Genomic DNA, 14345 nt, shown 5'->3' on the forward strand with positions numbered 1-14345 from the left:
GCTGGAAACACAAAAATAAACGGTAGAAAAAGAAGTAAACTCTAGAAATCAAAACTACCGAATGGAAAATTGAAGAAAAGGGAAGAAGAACACTTATAGAATAAGATGCTTGCTGGATTTTGAGAATTGGAAGAAGCCATTCACGCCACTTGGAACCTTGAACCAATATAAGTGATGGAGTGCCACCACTTGAAGCTCACCATAGCTCACAAGATAAGGCAAAGAAGAGGAAGACTCAAAACTCACAAATTCTCTCCAAAATTGAGTATAGTCTCTCTACTATAAAATTCCAATCTGAATTGTGAAGGACTAAGCCCTCCTTTTATAGGAGTAAGGGCTGGTCATTTACATAGCTTATTCCCTAAGCTACCCAAAAAACTCCTAAGATCACACCCCCCTTACTAAGCTCACTCCCCAAGCTTCTAGAATTTGCTAAACTAAAGCCTAAAGATGCTTTTACAAAAGAGGTGTCTCATGTTTCCCTCTAAGCACCTTTCTAAACATTATTCTATATTATTTATAATTTAAAAGAAACTATAAAGAGAGATATTTAATATGAAGCCTATTATTTGAGAGTTTGTAGACTTCTTTATTTTAGGCTTGATCTTCTCTTTGACTTCTTTTAATTTGTGAGAAGACTAGAAGGAAGAACTTCAAATGTGTAGGTGAAAATCCTCTTCCTTCATTAATAAAATCCTCTCCTAGTGGATATCCATCACAAGGTAAGTAATTACTCTTCTGCTTAATCATTTTCATTGCCATTTCCATTCAATCTGGCTGCTGGGATTTCTGCTGGTTCCATTTCACAGTCCAGACATGCGTGTTTCTACTGGTTCCATTTCACAGTTTCGATGTTTTTGAAAGATTCAATCTTTTTTGAAATTTTAATGTCTTGATGTTGAATAGGATTGTGGAATAGGATAATCAAAGTTAAGTATGGTTTCCATGGATAAAATACCAAAACAAAAAGTACTCATTCAATTTCATTTTATCCATTGCATATCAAGTGTTTGTTGAAATGCCAATCAAATAAAACACTTTGATTTTGAGAAATGTTATTTTTATATGTGCAGGAAGATGGGTCGTACCAAAACTTCACCAGCTATTAACCCAACACGGTCTAACAAAGGCAAAAGAGCTAGAGTTGAGTCACCTAGCCCACCAAGAAATATTGAGCCAACAAAAGACAAGAAATAAAGATATGAATAGCTGAAAAGTTGGGCCTTCATTTCAGAAAGGAAGGTAATACTTTTGCCTCAACAATTTGATTCCTTTTTGAATGGACTACTGCAGAGAAATTGGACAAAGCTGGCAGACCCATATCCAAAGTATGATCCAAACAAAATTCTGGAATTTTATACGAATGCTTGGGTTGAAGATCAGAATAATTTGAGGGCCAAAGTGAAGGGTAAATGGGTTTACTATGACATGAACGCTATCAACCATTTTTTAGGAAATCCATTACCCAATAATGAGGGATGTGTTTATCAAGCAATCAAAGATTCAAAAGATGAATGGTTCAACGAGAGAGATATTGTAAAAAAATTATGCATTAAAAATAAATCATTTCAGACAGGATCCACTTGGCACTCATTAACGATAAAAAGAAAAGACATGAAGACTCTAGCCCAGGTTTGGATGACTTTTCTATTGGCAAATATTATACCTTTAGGACATGTTTCAGATCTGAATTTACCTAGATGCCAATTGCTATATTCTATCATGAGAGATGACTGGTTGATGTGGCTCAAATCATATCAGATCATATCTATAAAACTACAAGGCTGGAAATAAATAAAAATAATGAAAAAGCTAAAGGTTCATTAGGCTTTCCAGCACTCATTACAGCTCTATGTGAAAGTCAAGGGGTGGCAGTGAATCCAACAATAAAAGTCAAACCTGCCATTGACAAAAAAATTCATTGATCAGAATTGTATCAATCTTGAAGAAGCTCATCAACAACCACATCCTCCGCATCCAAATCAACCTTCTACGGTTCCTTCAGCACAACATTCTGCTGCTCCAATCACACTGGAGCATATCATGGAATATATCAGAGCTTCAATAGAGCACATCCAACTACAGAATGCCTCTAACCATAAAGGCATTTTGTACATTCAACAAGGTCTTTACCATGCTTCATCTCAAGGTCAAACTAATCCATGGATGACACCCACTGAATTTAATGATTATTTATCTTGGCCTGGGGACAGACACAATTTTTCAAAGGAAGCAGGAGCGTCTGGAGGTGAATATGAAATGAGAGCTGGACCATCTGGAGCAACAGAAGATGAAGATCCAAATCAAGTTCAGAATGATGATGTTGGCACAGAGCGGAACAAAGTCATAAGAGGAGATTGATACTTCTCATGCTGAATGATTAGAAAACTGGTTTTATCTTTTTTTTTGTTTAACTTTAATTTCAGTATTAATTTAGTTTAAGTAGTTTAATTTAGTAAGTTGACTTTAGCAGGTTGGTTTTATATTTCTTACTTTAGATTTTGTTGATGACAAGCTTAAGTTAGTATAATGGTTGATGTTTGCATATTTTGTGAAGTGAAATCTTGTATATAGATAGATGATGGTATGATTTTTTGGAAAAAAGAAAGCAAACAATAGTTTTAAATTAGAGTAACTAAATGGATTGATCGGGGACTTAATTTGAAAAAGAATTTGTGGTTGGAACCATCACTCAAATTGAGAAAGGATATTAATGTGTAAAAGTTGGAACAAGGTAAATAGTTGAAAGCAATGTCTGAGAACAAATGAGGAATTGAAATTAGCCAACCAAGTGAGAGTGTGAAACCTTTAAACAGTTTGAGAGACTTTCACTAGTGAAGAGTTAATTGAGGTTGCCTAATTTTCTAGTCAATTTACATCACAAAATCAAATATGGAGATAATTGAGGCATGTTTAATAAATTTGGAGGTGACAAAACTCAAAGCCAAATAGCTAACCTTTGCAATATATGATGAAATGTGCAGAAAAATAACCTTTTTTGAGCCAAATTTGTTTTATTACACCCTAGTTTCTGATATACATATATTTTCCTACCTTGTGGTATGCTAACAAAAGGAGAGCATAGGTGCAATTAAAATTTCTATAATTAAAAGAATTGGGTTTGGTGTGGCTGTTGGGATTTTGAGAATGAAAAAAAAAAAGAAAAAGAAAAAAAAGGAATGACAAAATTATTCAAATTCTCATTCTCTTTTCTAAAAAAGAAAAAAAAAGAAAAAGAAAAGCAAAGGGGATTACAAGAATATAAAAAGAAGCAATGTGAATGAATCTTATGGAAGGGATAATGGATAACACAATTAGAAAGTGAATTGCAAATATGCTAATCTTTTGTTAAGTGTGCATTTTGTTATCCTGGAAAAACCAAATTTTCTTTGTAACCCAGCCTCATTACAACCTGAAAAAGACCTCAAGATCTATGTTTGTGAAAGTGTTTGTAGTCAACTGGAAATGAAGGGTAACCTTAAATTAACTTGGAATTTAGTGAAAAAAAAGAGGGAAAACACTCGCGAGTGAGGAATGAAGAGAGAAATTCCTTAGTTTAATTCTCAGTGAAGAGTAACAATTGTTTACCTTGGAAATTGAATACATTCTTATCCTGTCTTGGTTTGAATTGATAGGAAACACCATAATTTTTTGTTGAATTATCTTTTGCTCTTTCCATGAAGTTGTTCTGATATTACACTATAGATTTGATTTCTAAGGATTTTGGGGAAGAATGAACTCATATTTTTTGGGATTCAATTACTTTGCTTGAGGACAAGCAAGATTCTAGCTTGGGGGGAATTTGATAAGTGCCAATGTGTAGTTTTTATGATTGGGAAAATTGAACACTTTGGAACTTAATTGTTGCTTAATGTAAGAAAATTACCCTAATCTGAGAATTATTGAATCTGATTATATATTTTGAACCAAGAAACAAATGAAGAAATTTAATCTCAATTTTTGTGTAAATTGCAGATGAATATGAAGCATTGAAAGAATGTATTCAAGCTGGCATTGAAAGAAAAAAAAGTAAAAACTTAATTGGATCACAAGAAGATTTAGCTCAAGCTAGAGGATTTAGCTCAAGCTAAATGTCCAGAGTTGATTAAAGGTGCAGTACAATTCTAGCCCAGGTTAGAATTGCTAGCTCACGCTAAAACTATCCAGAGTTGATTAAAGGTGCAGTACTGATCTAGCTCAGGCTAGAATCGCTAGCTCAAGCTAAAAATGCACCGAAAGATCTAGCTTAAGCTAAAACGGGCTAGCTTGAGCTAAAGTTGATTATATAAATTTTGAAACATAACTCAAAACCAGCGGTGGAAAAAGATTGGGTTTTTATAGAGAGAGACTAGTGAGAGAAAGAGAAGAAACCTCTGTTCTTAGGAGAAGAACTTGCTTAGATCAGCCCTTCTTATGCAATCCAGATCAAGAATGAAGATTAGAGGAGCTGTCATGAGTGGCTAAGTTCTTTCTAACTTGGGATTGAATGTAATTTACCTTGATCAAATGTATTCTTGGTGATATATATATAAAATTCTCTTTTCTACTTGTTCTTGGTATTTTCGTTTTATGCTTATTTCTTGATTCTGTCTGATCAATAGAGTCTTGATTTTGATCCTTAAATTTAACTGGAAAGTACCTTTAAGGATCTGAAATAAATGAAAATACTTGATAACTTGTAATGCTAGGAATAAATTCCAAGTTATTGATTACATTATAATTTTGTTCCTAAAGCTGGATAATTTGTTAAATATCTGAGGAATCAGTGTTTGAGAAATTATCTTATGAATTTCATCTGTGAGGAATCAAGATGAATGACTTTAAATTAAGCATCAAGAATAAGTAGTTTTGAGTATTATATATTGTATTATTCAAAATGCAGATGATTGAGATAGACGCAATTCAATCCCAAGTATCTTTTTCTATAATTGATAAGTTAGTTTTGTATTTGGTTGAATCAAACCCTATATCTCTTAGTTACTTGTGAAATCTTTAATTTGGTTATGAACAAGTTCTCAATAATCAAAATTATTTTCTATACTTGATGAGTTTTAAAACAGAGCATCTTAATTAGAATTGTTCCCTGTGGGTTCGACATTCGTACTTTAAAGAGTACTATATTACAGTTGATTCGGTACACTTGCCGAGAAATATCAACAAAGTCTTTTTAACCTTTTTTAAGTTTTAAAGGTTTATTCTAAAACCTCAACAAAATAACAAATATTTTTTTAATCTTCATTAAATTAAAAAGATTTATTGTAGAACCTTAATAAAACAATCAAGATTTTTCAAAATTCAATAAATAAATATAACTAAATCTATTTATAAATAAAAAATTAAAAACTATATAGTTTTAATATATTTTACATATTTTATAACTAATTTGTCTAAAATTTTGAAAGTGTAACTTTATATTACATATAAGTTTTTTAAAGTTTCAAAAATTTATTTTAAAAATTCAGCAAAATAACGTTGGATAATAAGTATTTCAAAAACTAATATTGGATAAGAAGTATTTCAACAGTATTTGCATATTTCTTATGATTCACTACAAAAAGAAAAGGTTTTAGCGGAGGTTAATATAACCCTAGGAATTGATTTAATTAATGGAAGTTCCAAATGTTATTTTAAAACCTCAACAAAATAATGGAGGTTTTTTAAACCTTCGTTAAATTTCAAAGGTTTATTTTAATACCTTAGCAAAATAACGAAGGTCTTTTTAACCTTTGTTAAATTTTAAAGGTTAATTTTAAAAACCTTAGAAAAATAAAAGAGGTTTTTTTTGTTGGGTTTATTAGTGTCAAGTTCAAGAGGGGGGGAGGGAGGTGAATTGAGCTTATAAAATTTTGGCAAGAATCCTGTTTTTCAGAAAAACTTACTAAAAGAACATATTGATTCAGAGCAAAACAGATATATTTTTCTGATTATACATGCACTTCCATAAAATTAAACAAATTAGTTTCAAAATCAATGTGTTAAATTTTCAACCTTACACCAAATAGATTATGAGCAAAGTTTTAAGCAGCACTAGCAGAAGTGATTGTCAAAGATTCAAAAAACAAGATGTTCAATCTCAACTCTATAGAAACTGTTATTGAAAAGAATCTGAATTTTGAAATCAATTATTTAGAGGATTTTATTACTTGCTTCTACTAGCTAGTATCCACAGGTTTAGTGATTTCTTAAGCACACAAGAATTTCATACAATCTTAAAGAGCACTATATGAAGCAACCCAGAAACAACATATTCAATTTTAAATGAAGAGATTCTTTCTATGGCAGTATATCGGATTTTCCAGAATTATTTCAGTTATCAAGAAGAGATAGGGGCACACACAGATTTATATTGGTTCACTCAATAAGAGCTACATCAAATTTCACCTTACACCAAGGTGATATCCAGTAAACCAAACCAAATCTTTACAGAAACCTCTTGGTTCTTGAACCCTTCAAGAACAAAGACAAAGCAATGCTGAAAAATCCTATTTCAACACCCCCCACACTTCAAGAAACCCTATCAAGAAGTGCAATACAAACATCCTTACACAAGAAGAAAAGTAGGAATGAAAACACCTAAGTTAAGAATACAAGAACCCAAAAACAAATCACTCTTGATGTTGAACTGTGACAGAATCTGAAAACTCTTCACCAAGAAGTACTAGCACAAGGAAACTTGAAGTTTTTGAGAGAACTTTTCAAAAAACAAAGGAAAGATCTCAAAACAATTACTGAAAGCTTTTGAAACTGTGTGTACAACGTAATTTTCTCAACAACATTAACATGAAAAATACTTATCCTTTTATGGCTTTCAAATCGAAACAGAATTTCAAAAAATAGTTAGAAAGTTGTTATCAAAATAACATATTGAAATTTAAATGAACAGATTGCTTTTTGAAAAAGTAGCTGGTGGTTATCTAACCACTTCCAGATCAGCTGTAACGGTCATATTTAGCCACAAACTGACTTTGATCTTAAACATAGAGCTTCCAAAAAGACTTAGTAATTTTTGCTTTTAAAAGAACTTAACAATATTGTTCCAGTGCATAAAAGAATCTATTGTTTTGAAAAAAAAAACAGATTAATTTTGTGAGCAGTAAGCTAGTTTTGAAAAACATAATTCTTTTTTGATAAATCTTTGTAAACCATCCTTGTGCTTGAGCTCGAGCTCGTCACCTTGGTTATGAAAGTAAGAGATAGATCACAGTGCAAAAGGCAGATTTAAACAACCTCTAACCTAATATATACCATGAATACAAAACATCATTCTTCAAAAAGATTTTCTTCATCAAACACACTATTTGAGCAAGTTGAGTAGAGAGTCCAACTATCTTCAACATTTTTAACATTCGTTGAATTCCAAAGGTTTATTTTAAAACTCAGCAAAATAACGGAGGTCATTTTAACATTCGTTAAATTCCAAAAATTTATTGTACAACCTCAATAAAACACTCTAGATTTTTCAAATTCAATAAATAAATATAATTAAATGTATTTATAAATAAATAATTAAAAACTACATAGTTTTAATATATTTTATAACTAAATTCTCTAAAATTTTGAAAGAGTAACTTTACATTACAAATAAGTTCTCTAAAGTTTCAAAAATTTATTATAAAAACTCAGCAAAATAACTTTGGATAATAAGTATTTCAACAACTAATCTTGAATAATAAGTATTTCAACAATATTTGCGTATTTTTTATGATTGATGGTAGTTGGTTTATATAATTCCTAGTTTTTTTTATTACGAGCTCATACTTCAAACAATCTGACTTATTTTGTTTTAACTTTTGATATACGTATATTTTATGTGCAATTTTAGTTTTAGTTATAATTGATAATATTTAATTCTCATAATTTTGAAATATTTTAAATTAAGGTCTTTATTTTAAAATGCATCTAATAATTAATTCATTGTGAAAGTGAGAAGTAATAAAGTTAATTTCTCCTCGCAATATGTTCTTGCAATTTTGCGATCTTGGCCGATAATTTCTCTGATGGGTCTTGGCCTCTTGCCCCTCATACTTTCCTTCTTCTCTACCATCCTTCCACACAAAAATGCCTCAAGTGGCCAACTTACACCAACTCCTTTATTTTATCCTTTAGTGCGACACACTCTTCGATGGTATGACCGTAATTTCGGGGATACTGACAATGTCGAGTTTGGTCTACATTGGGGGGATTTGGTGTTCTTTTGAAAGGTGGTATTAAGTCGGTGTTCAGGGCCTCGTCCTAGACTCTCAACCTTTTAGCCGTCAGGGGTGTGTATTTGAGGAATCTCGTCGGCTTTGGGAATTCCCTTGGTCTTCTGGGAGGCCGCATGGGTCATTGCGCCTCCTCTACCCGTTAGGTTCCTGCATCTTCACTTACCTTTGTTTTGAACTCCGGAAGCTCTTCCAGCTACATGAACTTTGCCGCCCTCTGTGTTAGCTTGTCCATGCTTCTGGCCGATTTTTTACACAAGCTATCAGATAGTGGTCCTGGCTTCAATGCAATTACCAGCTGATGTATGGCCACCTCTAGGCTCAAGTCTCGAATACTGAGGGCTACCTTTTCGAATCTCTCCATGAAGGATCGGAGTGTCTTGAACCTTCATTGCTTGATGTTTACTAAGGTGAGGGAGGTCAGGTGATGTGGTTTGCTCGTGGCGATCTGAGCCAAGAATTTTGACACCAGCATGTCGAAACAATCAATCGTGAAGGGGGTAGACGAGTGAACTAGTTCAAGGCGACCCCCCTTCAATGAAGTGGGAAAGACGCAACAAAGAAGGGTGTTGTTTGCCGTATACAAGGTGACTTGAGTAATGTACACGTCTACATGCTCATCCGGATCAACACTGCCATCGTACTTGTCAATTGCTCGACTCTTCTAGCTGGGCAGAAGAGTTACTTGCATGATTCATTCCGTGAAGGGGTGTCGACAGGAAGATGTCCCTATCCCTCCATTCGAGTCGGTGTGCATCGTGTGGTGATGTGTGTTATTCTCTCCTTCCATTTGTGTCAACATTTTGCTTTCTGGATGCTCACAATTTCTTGAATCCTCTTGGTCTGTCGGGGTGTGTCCAAGGTCTAGTTTTCTCCTCATCATTTCATTCTCGGCCTTCAGGTCGGCTATCTACTTTTCGTTTTTCTGTAGCAAGTTCTCAAGTTCTTTCCTCATTGCTAACATCATGGTTATCGAATTCGCGGTCGGTTCTTCGCTCTGTCTATCGTTTCTCATCATGCTCCGGGTGGTTACCATGCGGTTGTTCGATAGGTTTTTCTTTCGGCCCCACGGTGGGCGCCAAAATGTTCTTACAATTTATCCAAGACCGAATGTCCCTTATTGAATTCCTCCTGTCTTCTCTTTGATTTCGATCGCTCTTCTTAGATATTTGAGAGGGGGTACATGCAAAGGCACTCCGACGCTTAAGTCAGATGAGATCAATTTGAATGATCTAGTTTAGGATTTAGAATAGCATTCCTTTCACCACGGGGATCCCCTCTTATTTATACTATTCTAGTGGGCCTTGCCCTGTCATAACGATTAAGGTAGGCCCAATAAGTGCATAATCATGCTTTGTTACTCCTAATTAGGATTAATGTATTTAACCTGAAACGTGACGTTGATCTTTTTTGCCGAGAGGCTGATAGGCCGTGGATATAATTAGGCATCTGGTCTTTCGGTCTCCACAGAGAGGTTGATGGACATCAGTTCTCGGTGAATTGGCTTACCTGTTGATGAGTGAAGACAAAAAAAAAATCATTAAGATTCGCCTACTAAATCCAACATTAGTAAGTTAAATATGATTAAAATTTTTGAGATAAATAAAGACTACTTAAGAAAAAAATTTCTCCTACATGAAATAAAGAAAAAAGATACTGGTTTTTGAAGAGCTTTTATCAAGAAGAATTTCATAATTACTGGAAAGAATACTACACAGGTTTAGAATCAGTTCAAGAAAATATTCTTTATTTTAGATGGTTTGAACAAACTGGTTAGACAAATAAAATCTAAATGTCATAAAAATCGATGAAAAAAAAAATGAAGAACTTTGACCAACAAAATTGCTGTAAAATCCCAGCTTTAGAAGAAATAAAATTCCCAAATATTGAAAACAAGGAGGTAAGAACTTCCCCTATTGAAATGCTTAGAGAAAATGAGAAATAGATATAAAAGACGTTCAAAATATTTGAATATTCATAGTCAACCCGATTATAGCAATCAATTATACCAAGTAGCAATAACTACAAATAACAATGAATCAACTGTAGGAAACAAAAGTAAAAGGTTAGAAAAATCATTAATAAAACCGTTTAATTTCTCCAAACAAGAATTAAAAGATCTGAAAATAGGAAGATATGCTAATACAACATTAAGAAATTAATAGAAAATTAGATTGTATAATCTGAAATGTCCTACTTTAAAAGCTTTTAGAATGTATACCGATAACTTTATGACAACGTATTAACTAGAGAAAACCGTAGAAAACAACACCATATACAAATACGAAAAAAATCACAAGGTTACCACCACTGAAAATAATACCAATAAATCTACGGATAGATCAAGAATATTTTGCTATAAATGTGGAAGGATTGACCACATGAAAAAATATTGTAAAGTAAAAGAAAAAACTTAATAAACTAAATATGAGTGAAGAATTGAAAGAACAAATAGCTAATTTACTCCTGTATAAAAAGCATAATTAGAAATAATTTATTTATTTATTTATAGAATAAGAAATAAAAAACAAAGGGAACTAGAATAAGAATTTTTTTTAAGTATAATTAGAAATAAAGAAAGCCAAATAAGTCACATAAAAAACGAGTTAAATATAAAAGAGTTTAGAAAAAGTAATTAAATACATAACAAAATTTAAAGAAATAAAAAGCGAATTTATATCTGAAGTATATATCTTGTGAAATACTACCGCTTTCTGACAGAGAAAGAAATTTATTTATCGTAAAACTTCTATACGAAGAAGGCTTTCAAGAAAATACATAAGGTTTTCAAGAAAATATATAGGAAACCTTAACCGATCGATCCACCTGCTTCATCAAAGAAATATGATGCTAGCAATGCTAGCAGGCTGAATGATAACTTTGAAAAAAAAATTCTTTGAAATTTTTATAAGAAGTGGTGAAAGAGCCGAACAAAACATTATCCGCCCGGCTAATAAGCGAATGCTAACTAACAGGCTAGGACGGGTAGGAGGTATAGTAATAGAGAAAACAAGAAGGGGTTGGATACAACCGGAAAACATCACATATCAGGTGGAAGACCTGAATGGATGCCCAAGTGTTTGGGTGAAGCTGTGAAGGACCCACGTTGAGCGTCTGAAGGACGCCCATCGAAAATTTATCGAAAGACAAAGAAACGTGTAAAGTTCGTGAATAAACAAGAATACATGTAAAAGAAAGGTAACCTGGTGAAAGACCGATCCAAGCATATTATCTCAGTCGGTAAGCAAGACTCAACAATCAAAAAATTAAAACGAGCATCTGCCTTCAAAATTGGGACCTTACCCAAAAAATCAGAAATGGCGGTCTCAGTCCTGAAAGCAGAGGTGATCCTAGTCACTTTAAGATCCACCTAGCCAAGTCCCATAAGGGGAGATGACTGCTCAGGGGAGCCTGACCGGTCGGATGCACATCCCGGGTCGTCACCCCGAGCCGTACCCTCTACGGGATGCAACACTTGGATTGCATTGACCGATTGTTGGGTATGAAGCCAGGACCAATTGGGTTGGGCTAACTAGATACCATGTTTAGTGAGTGGGCTTAATCATTGTTTTCCCTTTATAATTTATATTTAAAGAGATCATTGTACTTGTAATTGGTGTGCAACAGGACAGAATGAAAACCTAATAGTTGCCCGTGTGGATGTAGGTTGCAGTTGGCGACCGAACCACGTTAAATCCTGTGTTGTTTATTTTCTGCAGTTGATTCGTGATTATGCGTGTTGCTTTCGTGTGTGTTTTTCCCATCAAGTGGAATCAGAGCTTGGTTCGTTCACACACTAGAGATTCGATTAGCAGAAATTAATCGACTTGAGACGTGAAAATTGCGGCTTCAGCAACGTCCCAAAGCGAGGGTTTCGTAGAGGCGGCAACAACATCCCAAAGCCAGGGTTTCACAGAGGCGGCAATAGCGTCTCAAAGCTAGAGTTTCATAGGGGTTGCAGCGGTATCCCAAAGCTAGGGTTTCACGGCGGCCTAGGATTCGCGACAGCCCAAACCTGCTACTCGCGGCAGGCGCGTGCAGCGATGGTGCGTGTCCAGGCAGTGCGATGGAGTGCACCAGTGTGGCGGGGGATCGCGTTTCGCGAAGAAAAAGTGCAGGTGCTTGCGATGAACGAGAAGGCATAGAGGTGCAGTGCAATGGCACTGACAGAAGACGCATGGTGGCGCATGCATTTTTTTGCTGGTGCAGTGAAGGTGCAGTGCTAGGCGTGAGGTGTGTCTGTTTTTCGCTGCGGCACAAAGTTATGATAGTTCATTTACTGAGCACATCAATATTTGGTCTTAGCCAAACTTACGTCAGTGGGCATTAAGTTCGATGATGAAGTTCAAGCTTTACTACTGATATTGTCATTACCTGACAGTTGATCCGGAATGGTTACAACAGTTACCAGTTCAGCAGGATCTGATGGATTCACTTTTGAAAAGATTCGGGATCTTATTCTTGGTGAGGATGTTCGAAGAAAGAGTTCTGGGGAATTATCTAGTGAATCTCTATATGTCATCAGAGGTAAGAACAATATCAGAGATATTGAGAGCAAGAACAAAAGAAGGAGTTAGTCAAAGACTCGGGATTGCTCAAGTGTAACATGTTGGAACTGCAAGGAGGTGGGGCATTTCAGGAATCAACGCCCAAATGATAAACAAGTCAACTTTGCAGAAGACTCCGTTGACGAGGACCTTTTAGTTGTTGCGCGGATAACAGTGTGGATTCCTGGGTCATGGATTTTGGTGCTTCATTTCATGCTACCCAAAGCAGTGAAGCATTGCAAAATCTAGTTATTGGAGACTTTGAAAAGGTAAGACTAGCAGACAACATAACTCTTGATGTTACGGGCATGGGTGACATAGTGTTGAAGACACCAATTGGTTTCTGGACTTTGAAGAATGTAGAGTTATTCCAAGTTTGACGAAAAGTTTGATTTATGTTAGGCAGTTGGACGAACAGGGACATGAAGTGAAGTTCAGAAATCAACAGTGGAAGGTCGTAAAGGGAAATCTTGTCATGGCCTGCAGAAGAAAGAGAGGTTTGTTGTATGTGGTCAGATTACCGTTTGAGGGAGTGACCATCCCAGTTCAGAAGATAAATAAAGTCCGGTTCACAGAATCTCGTGGGCAGAAGAAGGTTGTCTTTACAAGAGAGAAACCCAGAATCACAGGTCAAATTCAGGATGAATGAACATGGAAAGGTTTAGGTAGACCAGTAAGAGGTACTTATGGCATTGGGAGCATGGGTCGTGTTTCAACTGAGGTTCCTAGATGACATTGGGTTACGAGAACCAGTATTCCAGCGGTTGAAACTTCTCCAGAAAATTTCTTGTTGAATATGGAGAGTGTTTGTTCTCAGGTTGTTCCAGGATCCGACAGTTCTTGCAATTGGGAATCGGTAGGAACAAAGAACGGGTCAGTGAGTTTTAACGAATTCTTCAAGATGATTAAGAAGGATGGTGGAAACTAGAGGTGGAAGATTGAGTTCCATCGACAGATTACAGAAGTACATGTACACAGTTGAAGCGCAGGTGAACATTGTTCCGTGGCTTCTAGTGGGATATTGTTGGGTATAAAACAAGGATCAATTGGGTTGGGCTGACTAGACACCATGTTTAGTGAGTGGGCTTAATCATTGTGTCCCCTTTATAATTTATATTTAAAGAGATCATTGTACTTGTAATTGGTGTGCAACAGAACAAAATGAAAACCTAATAGTTGTCCGTGTGGATGTAGATAGCAGTTGGCGATCGAACCACATTAAATCCTGTGTTGTTTATTTTCTACAGTTGATTCGTGATTATGTGTGTTGCTTCCGCGTGCGTTTTTCCCATCACCGATAAGGTCTCAGACAAGGAAGAGTTGGAAGAAGAAGAAGAAGACGAGGACAACAAAGACTCAGGAAGGGGAGAAGGGGGAGATGAAGAAGAGGAGGTAGGACGAGACAAAGAAGACATAACTAACATTTTGGAACACGCGAAGAGCAGCTCAATACGACGAGGAGTGTTCAAGTCTTGAAGCAAAGATTAAAAAAGTGGTAGTGTCTCAACACTATTGGGACCACTATTTATAGCCCTGGGGAGTCTCTGGAGACGAAGCCTCACAATCATCTCAACTATTAGATCTCCTCCAATCG

Source organism: Phaseolus vulgaris, chromosome 1 (genome assembly GCF_051622355.1).
Source record: "Phaseolus vulgaris cultivar YP4 chromosome 1, ASM5162235v1, whole genome shotgun sequence".
In the NCBI taxonomy this organism is placed as follows: Eukaryota; Viridiplantae; Streptophyta; class Magnoliopsida; order Fabales; family Fabaceae; genus Phaseolus; species Phaseolus vulgaris.